This window comes from Bos indicus x Bos taurus, chromosome X (assembly GCF_003369695.1).
Source record: "Bos indicus x Bos taurus breed Angus x Brahman F1 hybrid chromosome X, Bos_hybrid_MaternalHap_v2.0, whole genome shotgun sequence".
Classification (NCBI taxonomy): Eukaryota; Metazoa; Chordata; class Mammalia; order Artiodactyla; family Bovidae; genus Bos; species Bos indicus x Bos taurus.
Window position 1 is genome coordinate 123,315,162 of NC_040105.1, and position 16,486 is coordinate 123,331,647.

Here is a 16,486-nt window from a genome sequence, read left to right on the forward strand (position 1 = left end):
TTTTAGGCTGTGGTTCAGCTGATGAGTTAACAGATGCTTTCAGGAAGTACTTTGAAAGTACTTTGTAGGAAGTGCTTCCATGTCACCTTGGAGGATTTGGGGTAGAACAGGAGAAGAAATGGTCATTTTTGAGAATTTACTGTGAGCCAGATAGGATGCTAGGCATTTCCAAATACAGTATTACAGTATTATCTCTACTTTACAGATCATAAAACTAAAGCTCAAAGAGATGGAGTGACTTCAACAGGCTGATAGACAGCTTTTCAGTTTCTCATTCCTACTGTCTTACTCACCTTGGAATCAGAGAAGTCAGATTCTGGCTGGTGGTGCAGAAGCCCTTTCCTGGTATGATGGCTCAAGGATCTCTATTGTACAGCACTAATCATTTTAGCCTTTACAATAGCTGAGATTCTTGAAGGAGGCTGGACTAGAGTGATTGGACAGGAGAACTAAGGATACAAACAACAACCAGCACTTGCTTGGCCCAAAGTATAGGTGTTTTGCCGTTCCCTAACATGTGACCAGGCTGAGGCCCTCCTTTTAGGACTAGCCCAGCAGAACATTTTTCTTCAATCCTAAGAAGAATTCTGTTGCTGCCCTAAGCATAGGGCAAAAGTCTCTGAAGACCATCACACTTCTGTCTCTCCACTGACAGGTCTCCTTCATCCTCCCCATCCAATGATGTTTCCTCACCTCCTGGTAACATCTCCTGCCTGGGCTCATTCCCCTCAAGGGGGAATGTCATTTAATTTTTTTAATTTTAATTGAAAAGTAATTGCTTTACCAAATTTTGTTGTTTTCTGCCAAATATCAACATGAATTAGCCATAGGTATACGTATGTCTCCTCCCTCTCCCCTCAAGGGTTTCGAATGGATTATTTTTCTACAGTCTTGTCCTCCATGCACTGAATTTCTGCTGTTTTTGCCTCCTCAGCTTTCATTTCCCCATTTTTTAAAAAATATTTTTGTTGGAGCATAGTTGCTTTACAATGTTGTGCTAGTTTCTACTGTACAGCAAAGTGAATCAGCTATATGTATACATATATGCCCTCTTTTTTTTTGGATTTACTTCCCATTTAGGTCATCACAGAGCACTGAGCAAAGAGCAGTACTCTTTTTTTTTTTTTTTTTATCTTATCTTTTGGCCGTGCCTCATGTGGGGTCTTAGTTCGCTAACCAGGTATTGAACCCAAGTCCCCTGCAGTGGAAGTGTGGAGTCTTAACCGCTGGACTACCATGGAAGTCCCTCTCCATCTTCTGATGACACTAATTTTTCATTGAGAAACATTAGGCCTCGATTCTCAGTCCAGTTGGTTTGAGTGGGATTGACCCCTATCTATACCTCAATTGCCTACTCATGTGACCTGGGCCTGGCCTACTGCTGAATTCCAAGCTTTTGGGCACAATGCTAATCCAGTCCAATGAGACTCAACCTGGAATTTGGTTTTATTGTAAAAGAGGTAGGTCTGTTTCTAGACTTGTGTCTCTGAGGTTATCAGAGAGGGACCCACCTGATGGGAGAAGCCTGTTCAAGTTGGGTTTCTATTACTTTCAATGTAAAGTCTTTACTAATACATTCAGGGAAACCCCCTCTGTCTTTCCCCCTTACCTTTCAAACCAGAAATCCATTGGCCCCTTGGTAAGGTTGCCTTGTCCTCATGCAGACTCCAGCCTGAGAGACCTGAACAGCTCCAGAATAGGCCTGCTCCTTGGATCTGGGTCTCTGCTTCTCTGGACCCCCTCACAGGGACCCGTTTTCCTCCTTTACCATATCCTTCTAACCTGGCCTCCCTGTCTCCATCCCTGACTGTTCTATTTCCATCCTCATAGGATGTTTATGACCCCAGGCTCCCAGGATGAAGGCTTGCTGCTTTCCTTGCAAATCTCATTTTTCCCAGATGACAATCTCTGTGCCTACTGAAGCAATTTCCTTGATTAAATTCTTTTTAACTGTGGATCATGTGGCTTCTGGAAGGCTAGGCCCAAGTGTTTACTACATTTGGCTTTTTGAAATTTCATATATATATATATATATATATATATATATATATATATAAATATAAAATAGGCTTCCCCAACGGCTCAGTGGGTAAAGAATCCACCTGCAATACAGGAGATGCAGGAGATGTGGGTTCAGTCCCTGGGTCAGGAAGATCTCCTGGGGATGGAAATGGCTAGCCAATCTGGTATTCTTGTCTGGAGAATTCCATGGACTGAGAAGCCTGGGGTCTCAGAATCAGACACGACTGAGCAACTAAGCACACACATGCACACACGTATATATAAAACAAATGACAATGAATAAAAGCAGTACCCACCCCCCCACACACACACAATTACCTGTTTTGTAGGGTAAGTTGTGTGTTTCTGGATAGAATGTCCAGACAGCCTTAGATAGGAACTTTAGATAGTATCTGGACAGCTTGGGGAAGGTGCTGCAGTTTCCTATGTTTAATTAAAATGAATGATAGCATTTTCTATCTTTCACCACATGCTTGCTGGGTCCCTTCTCTGTGGCAAGCTGTGTGCTCAGTGCTGGGGTACCGAGGGTGAGAAAGAGGGAGAGGTAGACAAAGACATCACGGTCCCTGTCATCAGAGCACACACATTGTCCACATCTGTCAAAGACTTCATTTCCTGCTTTTGGCACAGTGTTGTTGTGAAGAACAGATGGGCTTATGGCAGGGCAGGTACTTCAGGAGTCTCTCCACATGGGAGGTGGGGGTGGCAGTGGTCCTGTGGTCTGTCTTAGCATTTCCAGGCTGATCTGGAGTATCCTTGTCTTTTACTCTGCCTGGTCCATCCTATCAAGCCATTGGACCCATCCCTGCAAGGTACCTGGAAAGAAGCTCCTGGAAAGCAGAGATCACAGAGAACACAGACCCAGCATGGTCATCTTGGAAATGGTCCCAGGAGCAGTAATGAATGGGGCACCATGACACGCCAGGTAGCTCAATTAGCTCATGGACTGAGGATGTTAACACAACTCAGCCCTCTGCCTGGTGAAGCCACTCCACCCTCGTTGAACTGCCAAGAAAGCATTGGACACCAGATCCAAAACTAGTCTCTTGATCTTCCTTTTCTCCTAACGATGCTCACCCCACCCTCATCCCTGCTCCTAGCATCTAGCTGCTCAGGACAAAAACTTAGGAGTCATCCCTGACTCTTCCTACTTCTTCACCCCCACTTCCACATCGGCACCTCATTCTGTTGATCATGTTTCCTAAATTCTTTTTAAAATTTATTTATTTTAGGCTGCTCTGGATCTTCATTGCTGAGCAGGCTTTTCTATAATTGTGGTGAGAAGAGGCTATTCTTGAGTTGCAGTGTGCGGGCTTCTCATTGTGGTGGCTTCTCTTGTTGCAGAGCATGAGCTCTCGGATGCGCGGGCTTCAGTAGTTGTGGTTCCCAGGTTTTAGAGCACAGGCTTAGTAGTTGTGGTCCATGGGCTTAGTTGCTTCATGGCATGTGGTATCTTCCCTGATGAGGGATTGAACTTGTGTCTCCTGCATTGGCAGGCGAATTCTTAACCACTCACTGCACCACCAGGGAAGTCCTTTTTCCTAAATTCTTATAAAATCTGTTCACTTCTCTCCCATCCTAACCCTATTCCAGAAGAGGCCACCATTGTCTCTCATGGTCCTCTCTAATAGTCGGCCAGTGGGCCCACTGCTTCTACTCCTATCTCCACCATTACATTTCCCACCATGTTGCCAGTAGGATATTTTAAAAATGCAAATAAAAGCATATTAGCTGCTTGTTTGGAGCACTTTACTGGCTTCCCACTGCTTTCAGGGAAAAGTCCCCACTCCTTACCATGGCCCATGAGGCCTTGTGTCTAAATCTGCTTCCCCTCCTCCTCTCTTACTTCATATCCGGTTGACCTTGTGTTTCTTGATCTCAGCTGATGTAGCTCAGAAGAGGTTGAAAGTGAAAGTGAAGTCACTCAGTCATGTCCAACTCTTTGCGACCCCGTGGACTGTAGCCCACCAGGCTTCTCTCTCCACGGGATTCTCCAGGCAAGAATACTGGAGTGGGTTGCCATTTCCTTCTCCAGGGGATCTTCCCAACCCAGGGATCGAACCCGGGTCTCCCGCATTGCAGGCAGATGCTTTAACGTCTGAGTTGGGCGTATCATAAATGGCTATAAGTTGAGGTTTCCAGGTGATTCTGACTCTGTTACAGAAATTTTCAAGCATACACAAAACTGAAAAGTCCAGCGAACTACCTTGTACTCATTACCCAGCTCCAACAATCATCAACTCAAGGGCACTCTTGTTTCAACTGTATTCTTGCTCATTTCCTATCAGTCATGTATTGTTTGAAGCCAGTCTCAGATATTATATCTTTCCACTTGTAAATGCTTCAAAGTGTGTCTTTAAATGGTAAGGTAATTTTATTAACGTAATTCTATCTCATTAAAAATATTAACAATTTCTTAACTATCCAACATTGAATCCATATCAAAAGTCCCCCTGGCATTTCATAAATGTGTCCCTCTGGTTGGTATATTTGATTTGGGATCCAAACAAGAATTTGGTTTATGTGTCTCTCGAATCTCTTTTCATCACAAGTTCCCCCTTCCTTCCTTGTTTCCTAGAAATTTATTTGTTGAAGAAACAAGAGACCAGAAACTTGTTCTTCTCTGTTTCTGTGATGTCTAGTGTAGTAGCTAGAAAAGTATCAAAACTTAATCGATGTCACAAGAATGAATGGATGAAGGAGTGAAGGACCAAATTCCTCAGCCTGGTACCTGGTTTGGGTGGGCTTCCACTTCTTGTCTGCCTTTGCTCATTGTTCATCCTTAAAATAGTATCCTCTTGATCAATCCCTCAGTCTCCTGGTCTGCGAAGTGGAGCTGCTAATACCTGCCTTCTGCTCCATTTCCTGGGGAGGTTGTGACAAAGGCTGGGATTTTAAAAATAAAGCCTAAAACAGCTTTGAGCAATTGGTGCTATAAATACCAGACGAGGAATTCTATTATTAAATGTCCTTTGTTCATAGAAGCTCCAGGCAGAGAGGTAAGGTTGAGAAGTGGAACCCCTTGACTTTGTCCTTCCTGCCCTGCTTCGGTGGGTGTGGCCACTAGAGAAGGCAGGGCTGGGGCACATCCTGGGGTGGGGAGCCCCAGGGCTCCCTTACAACAAGGCAGCCCTGCTCTGGCTGGGGCAGGCCTGCAATATCCTATTCCATACCGGCAAAAATAGAAGAGCCAGGATAATGACAGCACTGAGACAACTGTTCCTATTTGGAAGAGTGTCAGAAGGATGTTGCTACAGGTGGGGGTACATGTCGGCCCCTGAGAGTGAAGTCCCGCCAGGAAGGGGCCAGGCCCCCAAGGTGCCCAGCTGAGGTTTGGGCTGGACACCTGCCAGTGCCTGTGGCCACAGGGTCTGATCAGGTCACTGGTGACAATGGAGAGCTTCTTGCCTGGAAATTGTATACGTGTTTATTAGTCAGTTAGTTTTCATTTCAAACAAAAAGATCAGAGAAGCTCTGATGAGTGGCCAGAAACTACTACAGAGAAGTGAATAGCCAGTGAGGTCAAGTTTTAGGCTCCCCTGCTTGGGAGAGAATTGTCTTCTGAAGCCAGCAGCCAGGTGGTATTGTTTGGGCCCATGCAAGCAGCCAGGAAACAAAAGGAAGGCTTGCCCTTTGGGGCATTTTTCACTGAACCTGCACTAGGCTATATTTGGTACTTCCGCTCCTATTCAGCCCCACCCCTTTTACTGGCACTTGTGGAGGCCAATACCTCTGGTCTACAACAGGAGGACTCAGCGCATAGGGTGTGGGCTGTGGGAATTACAAAAATGACAACAGAACATCGGAGCCTGCAAAATGAGCAAATCACTAGGAATTTTAAAAGTAAATTTAAAAGTAATGAGGGCCTAAAAGTACCCATATGTGAAGTGGGAAGTTTTAAGTTTCAGCCTTTTCTGAGCTTTCTGTGTGCCCAAAAGAGGAGCTTATTTTGGAAGTGGAAGAAGTATGGTTTTTTTTTTTTTTTCCTCATCAACTCAGAAGTGGTTGAACTGATTTAGCTCAAACTATAAAAAGATGAACACCAAATGCGGCCTGCTACAAGATTTCTGTGTGGAATAGAGTGGAAGCAACTAGAGGGGTAAGACCATGAAAATGCAGTGCCTGGAAGTCATATGGTTCCAGCTGATTTTTCAGATGTCTGGAAGCTGTGTGAGGTGAGGGGTTCTGAGTCTAATAGGCAACGAATTCTAATTTGAAATGAAGCCCTCTTTTCTGATAAGAGTTTACCAGAAGCTTTTGGAAATGTGAAATTATTTTTCTAAATATTTTCATCTTATTTTATTTAAGCCACCAGCACATTTAAGCTTTTCATATGTGTTTAGCCCAGGTGCTGCTAGTGGTAAAGAACCCACTTGACAATGCAGGAGACATAAGAGATGATCCCCCGGAGAAGGGAATGGCAACCCACTCCAGTATTCTTGCCTGGAGAATCCCATGGACAGAAGAGCCTGGCGGGCTACGGTCCATAGTGTCGCAAAGAGTTGGACACAACTGAAGCGAATTAGCACACACACAATGAATTTAACCATGTATTGACCAATTAAAGAAGGGAGTGGTCTAAAGTGGTTAAAAACACAAATTTCGGAGATAGGTAGACCTAGGTTTATACCCTGACTCTTCCATTTACTTGCTGTTTGAGCTTGCTACTGAGCTTTACTGCTCTTTCTGGAGAATCGGATAAATTTACCTCAGAAGATTGTGGTAGGGTAGACAAGATGATGACATGAAGTGGAATGGTGCCTGACACATAATGACTCCTCCCAAATAGTGGTTATAGTAGTATTAATAGTAATATTTATGAAATTGGGGGTTGCCCAAGGGCTTTTCTTCATGCTCTTTTCTACCAAATCATGTAGCTCACTGTTCTTCAAACAAATTTTATGATGACCAGCAGTAAGAAATACATTTTATGGAGTGATTGATACACATATCCATAGAAGAAGCAAGTTTCACAGAACAATATTCCCCTTTACTACGTGGAATGTGTTCTATGATATTCTAGTCTAAATACTTATTCTACTCTGTTTGTTTTATTTCTTTTCATTCTTAAATACTGATTACAGCCTGGTAAATAGCTTTTACTACTGTATAATGGGTCATGGCCCACAGTTTGTAAAACGCTCACCTAGATGGATCTGGGAAATGCAGTTAGCACACTCAGGATCTGTCTTCTTCTGAATTAACACCTCGGCCAAGGTTTGGATCCAAAATAAATCTTCCCCATTAGAACTCCCTCTGAGAACAATGACAGCTGCAAAGTGACTAGACACCAGCCCTCATACTTTCACCTCTGGCCTGACTCCTGGATCATGGCATTGTTTTCTAGACCCTTCTAACAACAAGTCCGGACCAAGATCGGGTTTGGCCTGCAGGACCTGCCACGCATTTGAGAATGCGAGTGTGTGTGTATGTGCATGTTTATGTGTGTGTATGTGAGAGAGAGTGTTTGTAGGAATCGGGGAAGAGAGGAAGGACTGCCAACTTCTCAGTTTTTCCTGCTGATGTCATCTACCTCTCAGGTTTCTGCCAGGTTGGAGGGGAATGCCCACTCCCTCCGGAGATGCCTGAGACGGCGAGAAGGAGCCACAGCGCCCACAGTCGCCAGCTCTTGGCTCCACCTCCCAGGTTTGTTTCCTTCGCCTTGACAGAGCCTTGGTCCAGTAAGATGATCTGACCACAGCTGGTCTCCTACACTTAGAACAAGTTGGAAGCAAGAGAACTTGGGGAAGGAATTTGGTTTCACTAAAAATAGCTGCTGTATAGACCCTGTGACTTACCACTCCTCACAACAGTTTGCTATGCACCGCATGGGGTCCTCTAACCCCTGCCATCACTTTGGATGATTTGCCTGTTCTGCCCGGAGCCCTTGAACCCACGAGGGGCTTAGGGAGCTGGGAGTGCTTTGGCTCAGATGCAGACTCTTGGAAATCTCAGACCTGCATGGTGATGATACGATCAAGAAGCTTCCTCCCCCGTGGGAGCGCGTGACCGTTGGCACTCATAACAACAGGTCCCTTTAAGAGTTTGGTCCATGGTGGGATCCAGCTTCTTCCTCACCACTGGGCCCATTGCATCTCCACTTCTAAGGTAAGTGAAACCAAAGTCTTTGGGGGAAAAGCCACTGGAATTGTGATACTCTTGGGTAACCTCGACCCAGTTTTCCTCCTCCTGGGCCAGGGAAGCAAATGTCAGGGCAGGACGTACCTTAGGAAAAAAAGTCTGAGTCCATGCTCCCAATCATGGTACTGTTTGGCAATTCTTTCCTTTCTTTGTCCCCTCCTGCCCAAAAGCCAAGATATTAGCCGGCAGGAAAGCAGCTCAAATGTTAGATTTAACCCTTTCTTGACTTCTCAACTTAGAGTTGCCTTTTTTTAAAGTTGCCTTGTGCTTTCTGCCCTGTTACTAACACTGAGAATTTGAACTTGGCCCAGGGCACTGGTTATCTCTGTTTGTCTTTTCTGCTGGTACAGTGACAGAGAGTGACACAGAGCTGCCTAGAGCAGGGATTCCTGTGGCTCAGGCAGGCCCTGTGACAGAGGGAATCCACCCCAGGTGCACAAAAGACTTGCTTGGATTCCCTTTCCTCCCTGCAAAACCCCTGTCAGGACACATCTATGATTTCCAGCTTGTTTATAGCTACAGGCCTTGGGGAAGGAGTTGGAATTGAGGGGAGCTGGAAAATTCTGAGGGTGAGGTTAGGAGACCTCTGAGAGAAAAAGAAGTTGCCTTGGCGGTTGGAAGGTTAAGCACTAACAATTTCTTGCTTAAGGTTAACTTTTGAGCATTTGCTATGCAAAGTACTATGCCAACATTCCAGCTTGCCAAACCAAGGTGTTTTTATGAAAACGAAGAGACACTTTAGTAACAGATATGCTTACTTTAAATGAAAACTACAATCTTAAAATATTACATGGCTGGCGGAGACAAATCTTTTGACTCAGAATCATCATTTGTGTACATTTTGTAGAAGAATGGATTACGGATGGACACTTGAACATTATATCCCTATCTTTTTTTCCCTTTTACCCATCTTTGGGGTAGATGAGTGTCTAAATATCATAAACTTGAAATCTTAAACCTAGGGAATGCCCTAGCAGTCCAGTGGTTAGGACTCTGTGCTCTTACTGCCAAGGGCCTAGGTTCAATCCTTGGTCAGGGAACTAGGATCCCACAAGTCACATGGCATGGCCAAAAAAACCCCCCTTAAACCTAGAGGAAACATCTTGGAAGTCATCTTGTCTGATCCTTAGAGGGGCATGAATTAGGTTGAGTGACCACCTAGTCTGTACCTAGATTGTTGCCTCAGCTTTCCCTGTGACCTCCACGTGGATACATGGTGGATATTTCCATTTTGAAGCCACGGTTCTATTGACATCACATCTTACTAGTACTTTCTCCTTTCCAATAATACTTTAAGGTTTATTCATGTTGCTTTAAAGCCAGATGAAACTAGAATGTTTTGAAGTATTTTCCCCATGTTGAATTTGTGTAACCATATGGCATCATTAATGCCAGATGCTGGTCTTACCACCCAAATGTGTTGTCACATTTCATCGAAAGTCGTCAGGGGGTTTGCATTCAAATTGGGTATTCATTTTATTGAAACACTCTAGAGAAGGTGATTTGCTGGATGTTGCCTCTAAATAGCGCACTTGTCTAGTACTTTGAACAAATGACTCCTCTAAGAAAATCGCCATGAACAAACAACTTTTCAGGAATGCATTTGTCAGTAAAGCGATGCTTCTCATATTCTACTTTATGAACCAATGCCAGGTTGGCTGCCCAGGAATCACCTGGAAAGATTGTTTAAAAATATGGTTTCTGGGCTGCATCCTTGGAAATTCAGATTCAAAAGGTCTGGGAGTAGAGTCCCAGAACCTGGACTTTTTAGCAAGCCATCCTGATCATTCTGATACATGGCCAGATTTTGGAGGCTCTGTGAAAGTCAAGGTTGCCCTGCTTTTGTTTCTTTGTCCCACATTTCTTAATGGTTTTCTGTTGCCTTCAGGAAAAAGTTCATACTTCATTTGGCATTCCCCAGGCCCTCCATGTTCTAGCCCTAACCCACCTTTCCAATCTGATTCCTTGTTTTTCCTCTTCACATCCACTCCCAGTCAAATTGAATTGGCCACTCTTCATTTTACTTCCATGCCTGGGCACTTAACTAATGCCTTTGACTGCTGCATCCTTCCTTACATCTCTGCACACCCAAATCTGCCCTATTTCTCATGGTCTAGGCTTCACTGTACGTAAGAAGGACTCCGAGGGCGTCTTTAAAATACCAAGTCCTAAATCTCACTTCTGGAGATTCTGATTCAGCAGGCCTGGAGTGCTCAGGAGCCTCAGAGGGTCTGATGCTGGCACGCTTTCAGAGACATTACATCTAGCTCAAATGTCATCTCTTTATAAAACCATTGCTCAAAGCTTTCATGCTTCTCCACTCCAAATCCTAAAGCATTTTGTTTATAGATCATAATTTAATACTTCACTCTTTACCTTTTATTTGAATCATTCCTGTACATCATAATTTCTCTCACTCAACAGACATTCACTGAGTGCCTAATATAAAGGTATATCTTTCCTCGAGAACCCACGCTCCTTGGGAGAAAGGATCTGTGTCCGTTTGTCCATGTGAACACCTTGAGCCTGAGTGTGCAGAGTCAGTGGACATCATCAAGTTTAAATCACTCTGCAGTAGATGAAGCAAGGCAAGAAACCATCCCAAGGATAAAGCTTTATTTTCCCTCAGAAATGTGAGTGTAAGGCAGACCCTTTCTGTCTCTATGCCCAAAATCTGAGATGTATGCACCAGAAGGGGATCTGAGAAGACTTCTGGAGTTGGAAAATCTCAGAGCAAAATGATGACTGGGTTCCAGGAAGTCTCTTGGCTTAGGTAGCATGGAAAAGCACCTGGCATTTCTAAATACAGTAGTTCTGCCATAAGGGAGGGACGAGCAGAGGAGGGGCAGGAGACACTGGGTGATGGAGATCTGCAGGGACTTCACTGGGAGTACACTTCCCTTCTGTCCTTCACCTGGTGTAACAACTGCAGCTCCTCTAGAATCATCCATTATTGAAATTCTGTGGCTCTTTAATTATTTGGAGTTTACTTAAACACATATTAATATATAATTGTGTAAAAATAATATATAATTATGTAAAAATACATAACCCACATTACTAGCCTTGTAGGTATCCTTCTATATTTCTATTCTCATATAATTATATAAAACATGCATATGTACACATAAATACATTTTTGTTATAGATTATTTTACAAAAGTTATGTCATGTTACTTAAACATTCTTGCATCTTATTCTTCTTGCCATGTACTAGCTGTGTGACTTTAGGTTCTCTGGTCTTCAGTTTCCTCATCTGTAAAATGAAGATAATAATAGTACTTACCGCTTAGGGTTATTATGAGTATTCATGGAGTTAAAATACATAAAGCACTTAAAATAGAGCTATATAGGAGTGCTTATTATTAGCATTATTGCTATTATTCTCATTCAACAAAACATACAAGTCATCTGCAGTTGCTGGACTTCATTCTTTTTAATGGTTGCACAGAATTTTGTGATGGAGAACAATTTCTCTATCCATTTGACTTTTAGTGGACATTCACTTTGCTTCCTTTTTTTTTTTTTTTTTGGTCACAAGAAAGCAACATTGCAACCTTCCTATATATAACCTTTTGCTTTGTTGTTCAGTCACTCAGTTGTGTCTGACTCTTTGCGACCCCATGGACTGCAGCACACCAGGCTTCCCTGTCCTTCACCATCTCCCAGAGCTTACTCAAACTCATATCCATTGAGTCAGTGATGCCATCCAAACATCTCATCCTCTGTCATCCCCTTCTCCTCCTGCTTTCAATCTTTCCCAGCATCAGGGTCTTTTCTAATTAGTCGACTCTTCACATGAGGTGGCCAAAGTATTGAAGCTTCAGCTTTAGCATCAGTCCTTCCAATGAACGTTTAGCACTGATTTCATTTAGGATTGACTGATTTGATCTCAAACCAGACCCTTAACCTGTACTTTTTTTTCTTACTCTGGGACAGATTCCCAGGAATGGAATAGCTAGGTTAAAAGTGCATGTATATTGTTTTAAATTTCATTAAAGGTCACCATGTTGCTTTCTAAAAAGCATGTAACAAGTACACAATTCCATCAGTAAAGTATGGGTGTACACCATTTCAGGAAATCCCATCAATTGTTGATCTTTCTGCTGTTTTTAAGTTTTAACAGTTGTATGAAAAAGATCATCTCATTGTTATTTTAACTTGAGTTTCTATGGCTACTCATGAGTCTGAGTATCTTTTGAAAAAATTGTTGGCCATTTGGATTCACTTCTTAGTGGCTCTTCATATCATTTGCTTATTTTTTGAATGGGTTGATTCTCCTTGTCAGCTTCTAAAAACTCCTCCTATGTTATTGCTATAAGCCCCTCATCTATTACCTGTGTGCAGCTTTGTGTCCAGTTTCTTATTTTATTGATTTTACTTATTGGGCCTTGTGCCAAAATTTTGAAAATATATATATATATATGTATATATATATAGTTAAATTTCTTTTATAACTTCTGAGTTTTAAGGATTGGTTAAGAGAGTTTTCCCACTCCTAGCAAATTTGGAAAACTCAGCATGGCCACAGGACGGGAAAAGGTCAGTTTTCACTCCAATCCCAAAGAAAGGCAATGCCAAAGAACGCTCAAACTACCGCACAATTGCACTCATCTCACATGCTAGTAAAGTGATGCTTAAAATTCTCCAAGCCAGGCTTCAGCAATACATGAACCGTGAACTTCCAGTTGTTCAAGCTGGTTTTAGAAAAGGCAGAAGAACCAGAGATCAAATTGCCAACATCCGCTGGATCATCTCAAAAGCAAGAGAGTTCCAGAAAAACATCTATTTCTGCTTTACTGACTATGCCAAAGCCTTTGACTGTGTGGATCACAATAAACTGGGAAAATTCTGAATGAGATGGGAATACCAGACCACCTGACCTGCCTCTTGAAAAACCTATATGCAGGTCAGGAAGCAACAGTTAGAACTGGACATGGAACAACAGACTGGTTCCAAATAGGAAAAGGAGTATGTCAAGGCTGTATATTGTCAGCCTGCTTATTTAACTTATATGCAGAGTACATCATGAGAAATGCTGGGCTGGAAGAAGCACAAGCTGGAATCAAGATTGCCGGGAGGAAAAAAAAAAAAAAGATTGCCAGGAGAAATATCAATAACCTCAGATATGCAGATGACACCGCCCTTATGGCAGAAAGTGAAGAGGAACTCAAGAGCCTCTTGATGAAAGTGAAAGAGGAAAGTGAAAAAGTTGGCTTAAAGCTCAACATTCAGAAAACAAAGATCATGCCATCCGGTCCCATCACTTCAATGGAAATTGATGGGGAAACAGTGGAAACAGTGTCAGACTTTATTTTTTGGGGCTCCAAAATCACTGCAGATGGTGATTGCAGCCATGAAATTAAAAGACGCTTATTCCTTGGAAGGAAAGTTATGACCAACCTAGATAGCATATTAAAAAGCAGAGATATTACTTCGCCAACAAAGGTCCGTCTAGTCAAGGCTATGGTTATTCCAGTGGTCATGTGTGGATGTGAAAGTTGGACTGTGAGGAAAGCTGAGTGCTGAAGAATTGATGCTTTTGAACTGTGGTGTTGGAGAAGACTCTTGAGAGTCCCTTGGACTGCAAGGAGATCCAACCAGTCCATCCTAAAGGAGATCAGTCCTGGGTGTTCTTTGGAAGGACTGATGCTAAAGCTGAAACTCCAATACTTTGGCCACCTCATGCGGAGAGTTGACTCATTGGAAAAGACCCTGATGCTAGGAGGGATTTGGGGCAGGAGGAGAAGGGGACGACAGAGGATGAGATGGCTGGATGGCATCACCGACTCGATGGACATGAGTTTGAGTGAACTCCGGGAGTTGGTGATGGACAGGGAGGCCTGGCGTGCTGTGATTCATGGCGTCGCAAAGAGTGGGACATGACTGAGTGACTGAACTGAACTGAACTAAGAGAGTTTTCCTACTCCTAGGTTGCACATATAGTTTCCTAGATTTTCTTGCAAGACTTTTACTGTTTTTATATTTAAATATGTCCTTACCTGGAAACTATTGATTTTTGGTATAAAATAGAAGTCCAGTTTTTTTTCCAAATATTTAGTTTTATTTATTTGGCTGTGCCAGGTCTTAGTTGCAGCATGCAGAATCTGTTTTTTTTTTTTTTTTTTAATTGTGGCATGTGAGATCTAGTTCCCCAACCAGGAATCGAACACAGGTCCCCTGCATTGGGAGCATGGAGTCATAGCCACTGGACCACCAGGGAAGTCCCGAAGTCTAATGGTTTATTCTTCCAAATTAATAACTAGTTCCATCTCTATTGTTCATTAACAATCCATCTTTTTTCCACTAAAATGAAATACTTTTGCCATGTATTAAATGATTATGTACGGGACTTAATTCTTTATTCTCTACTTGATTCCTCTGTTCTAATTGCCTATTATTCCCATGCCACTACCATGTTTTGACTTCATTATGTTGACATTAAGGTATATCTGATATCTGGTTAAAATTTTTTCTCTAATTATTCTTATTTTTCATGGCTATTCTAAGGTTTATATTTTTCCATACAAATATTAAGGTTATGTATACACATCTTCCTCAACTTATGATGGGGTTGCTAAGTTGCTTCAGTCATGCCCGACTGTGCAAGCCTATGGACTGCAACCTGCCAGGCTCTTCTGTCCATGGGATTCTCCAGGCAAGAGTACTGGAATGGGTTGCCATTTCCTACCAGCGGATCTTCCCGACCCAAGGATTGAACTTATGTCTTCTACATCTACCTGCATTTGCAGTTGGGTTATTTACTACTAGCACCACCTGGGAAACTCTATGATGGGATTCAGTTCAGTTCAGTTGCTCAGTCATGTCAGACTCTTCGTGAACCCATGGACTGTAGCACTCCAGGCTTCTCTGTCCATCACCAACTCCTGGAACTTGCTCAATCTCATGTCCGTTGAGTCAGTGATGCCATCCAACCATCTCATCCTCTGTCATCCCCTTCTCTTCCTGCCTTCAATCTTTCCCAGCATCAGGGTCTTTTCCAGTGAGTCAGTTCTTCACATCAGGTGGCCAAAGTTTTGTAGCTTCAGCTTCAGCATCAGTCCTTCCAGTGAATATTCAGGACTGATCTCCTTTAGGATGGACTGGTTTGATCTCCTTGCAGTCTGAGAGACTCTCAACAGTCTTCTCTAAAACCACAGTTCAAAAGCATCAATTCTTCGGTGCTCAGCTTTCTTTACGGTCCCACTCTCACACCCGTACATGACTACTGGAAAAACCATAGCTTTGACTAGATGGACCTTTGTCAGCAAAATTCCCTTGTGGCTCAGCTAGTAAAGAATCCACCTGCAATGCAGGAGACCTGGGTTCAATCCCTGGGTTGGGAAGATCCCCTGAGAAGGAAAAGGCTACCCACTCCAATGTTCTGGCCTGTAGAATTCCATGGACTGTATAGTCCATGGGGTCACAAAGAGTCAGACGCGACTGAGTGACTTTCAAAAAAAAGAAGGAACCTGGAACATTGATTCAACAAAAAGAGAGAGGCGACCCTCCTCTCTTGATTGTCCATGGGTGAGGAGCTGCATTATGGGGTTATATCCTGATAAATCCATTCTAAGTTGAAAATATCCTGTTAAAAATGCATTTAATACACCTAACCCTTCATAGTATCATAACCCAGTCTACTTTAAACATGTTCAGAATACTTACATTAGCTTATAGTTGGACAAAATCCTCTAACACAAAACCTATTTTATAATAAATTGTGGAATATCTCAGGGCTTCCCAGGTGGCTCAATGGTAAATAATCTGCCTGCCAATACAGGAGCTGCAAGAGACAGGGATTTGATCCCCGGGTCCAGAAGATCCCCTGGAGTAGGAAATGGCAACCCACTCCAGTATCCTTGCTTGGGAAATAGAGGAACCTGGTGGGCTACAGTCCAGGGGGCTGCAAAGAGTATACTGGGTGACTGAGCACATACACAAGTTTGATATCTCATGTAATTTATTGAATACTGTAGGGAAAGTGAACAACAGAGTGGTTGTATGAGTACAGAATGGCTGTAAACATGGATTATTCATGTTTGTGATCATCTGACTGACTGGGAGCTGCAGTGGGGGCTGGTGCCCAGCATCACTAGAGAGTATGGGACCACATAGTTCTAGCCCGTGAAAAGATCAAAATTTGAATTACAATTTCCAGTGAATATATATTACTTTTGCACCATTGTATGATCAATAACTCATAAGTCGAAGCATCATAAATGGGGGACCATCTGCAAAAATAAATTCCCTCTCTTTTACTTGAAAAGTCATGTTGGAAACCTAAACTGGAATTTTAAAATGAACATTGGTTTTGTGAAAA

General features: G+C 42.9%; 1 protein-coding gene across 1 annotated transcript in view; it reads left to right on the forward strand.

Annotated features, from left to right (window-relative positions):
• The first annotated feature begins 7,854 nt into the window (after positions 1–7,854).
• FGF13 (fibroblast growth factor 13) overlaps positions 7,855–16,486 on the forward strand; it is a 569,406-nt gene continuing 560,774 nt past the window's right edge. The window contains exon 1 of the mRNA XM_027533130.1: positions 7,855–8,130. The gene's annotated coding sequence lies outside the window, so the exon portion shown is untranslated. The remainder of the gene's footprint in view (positions 8,131–16,486) is intronic.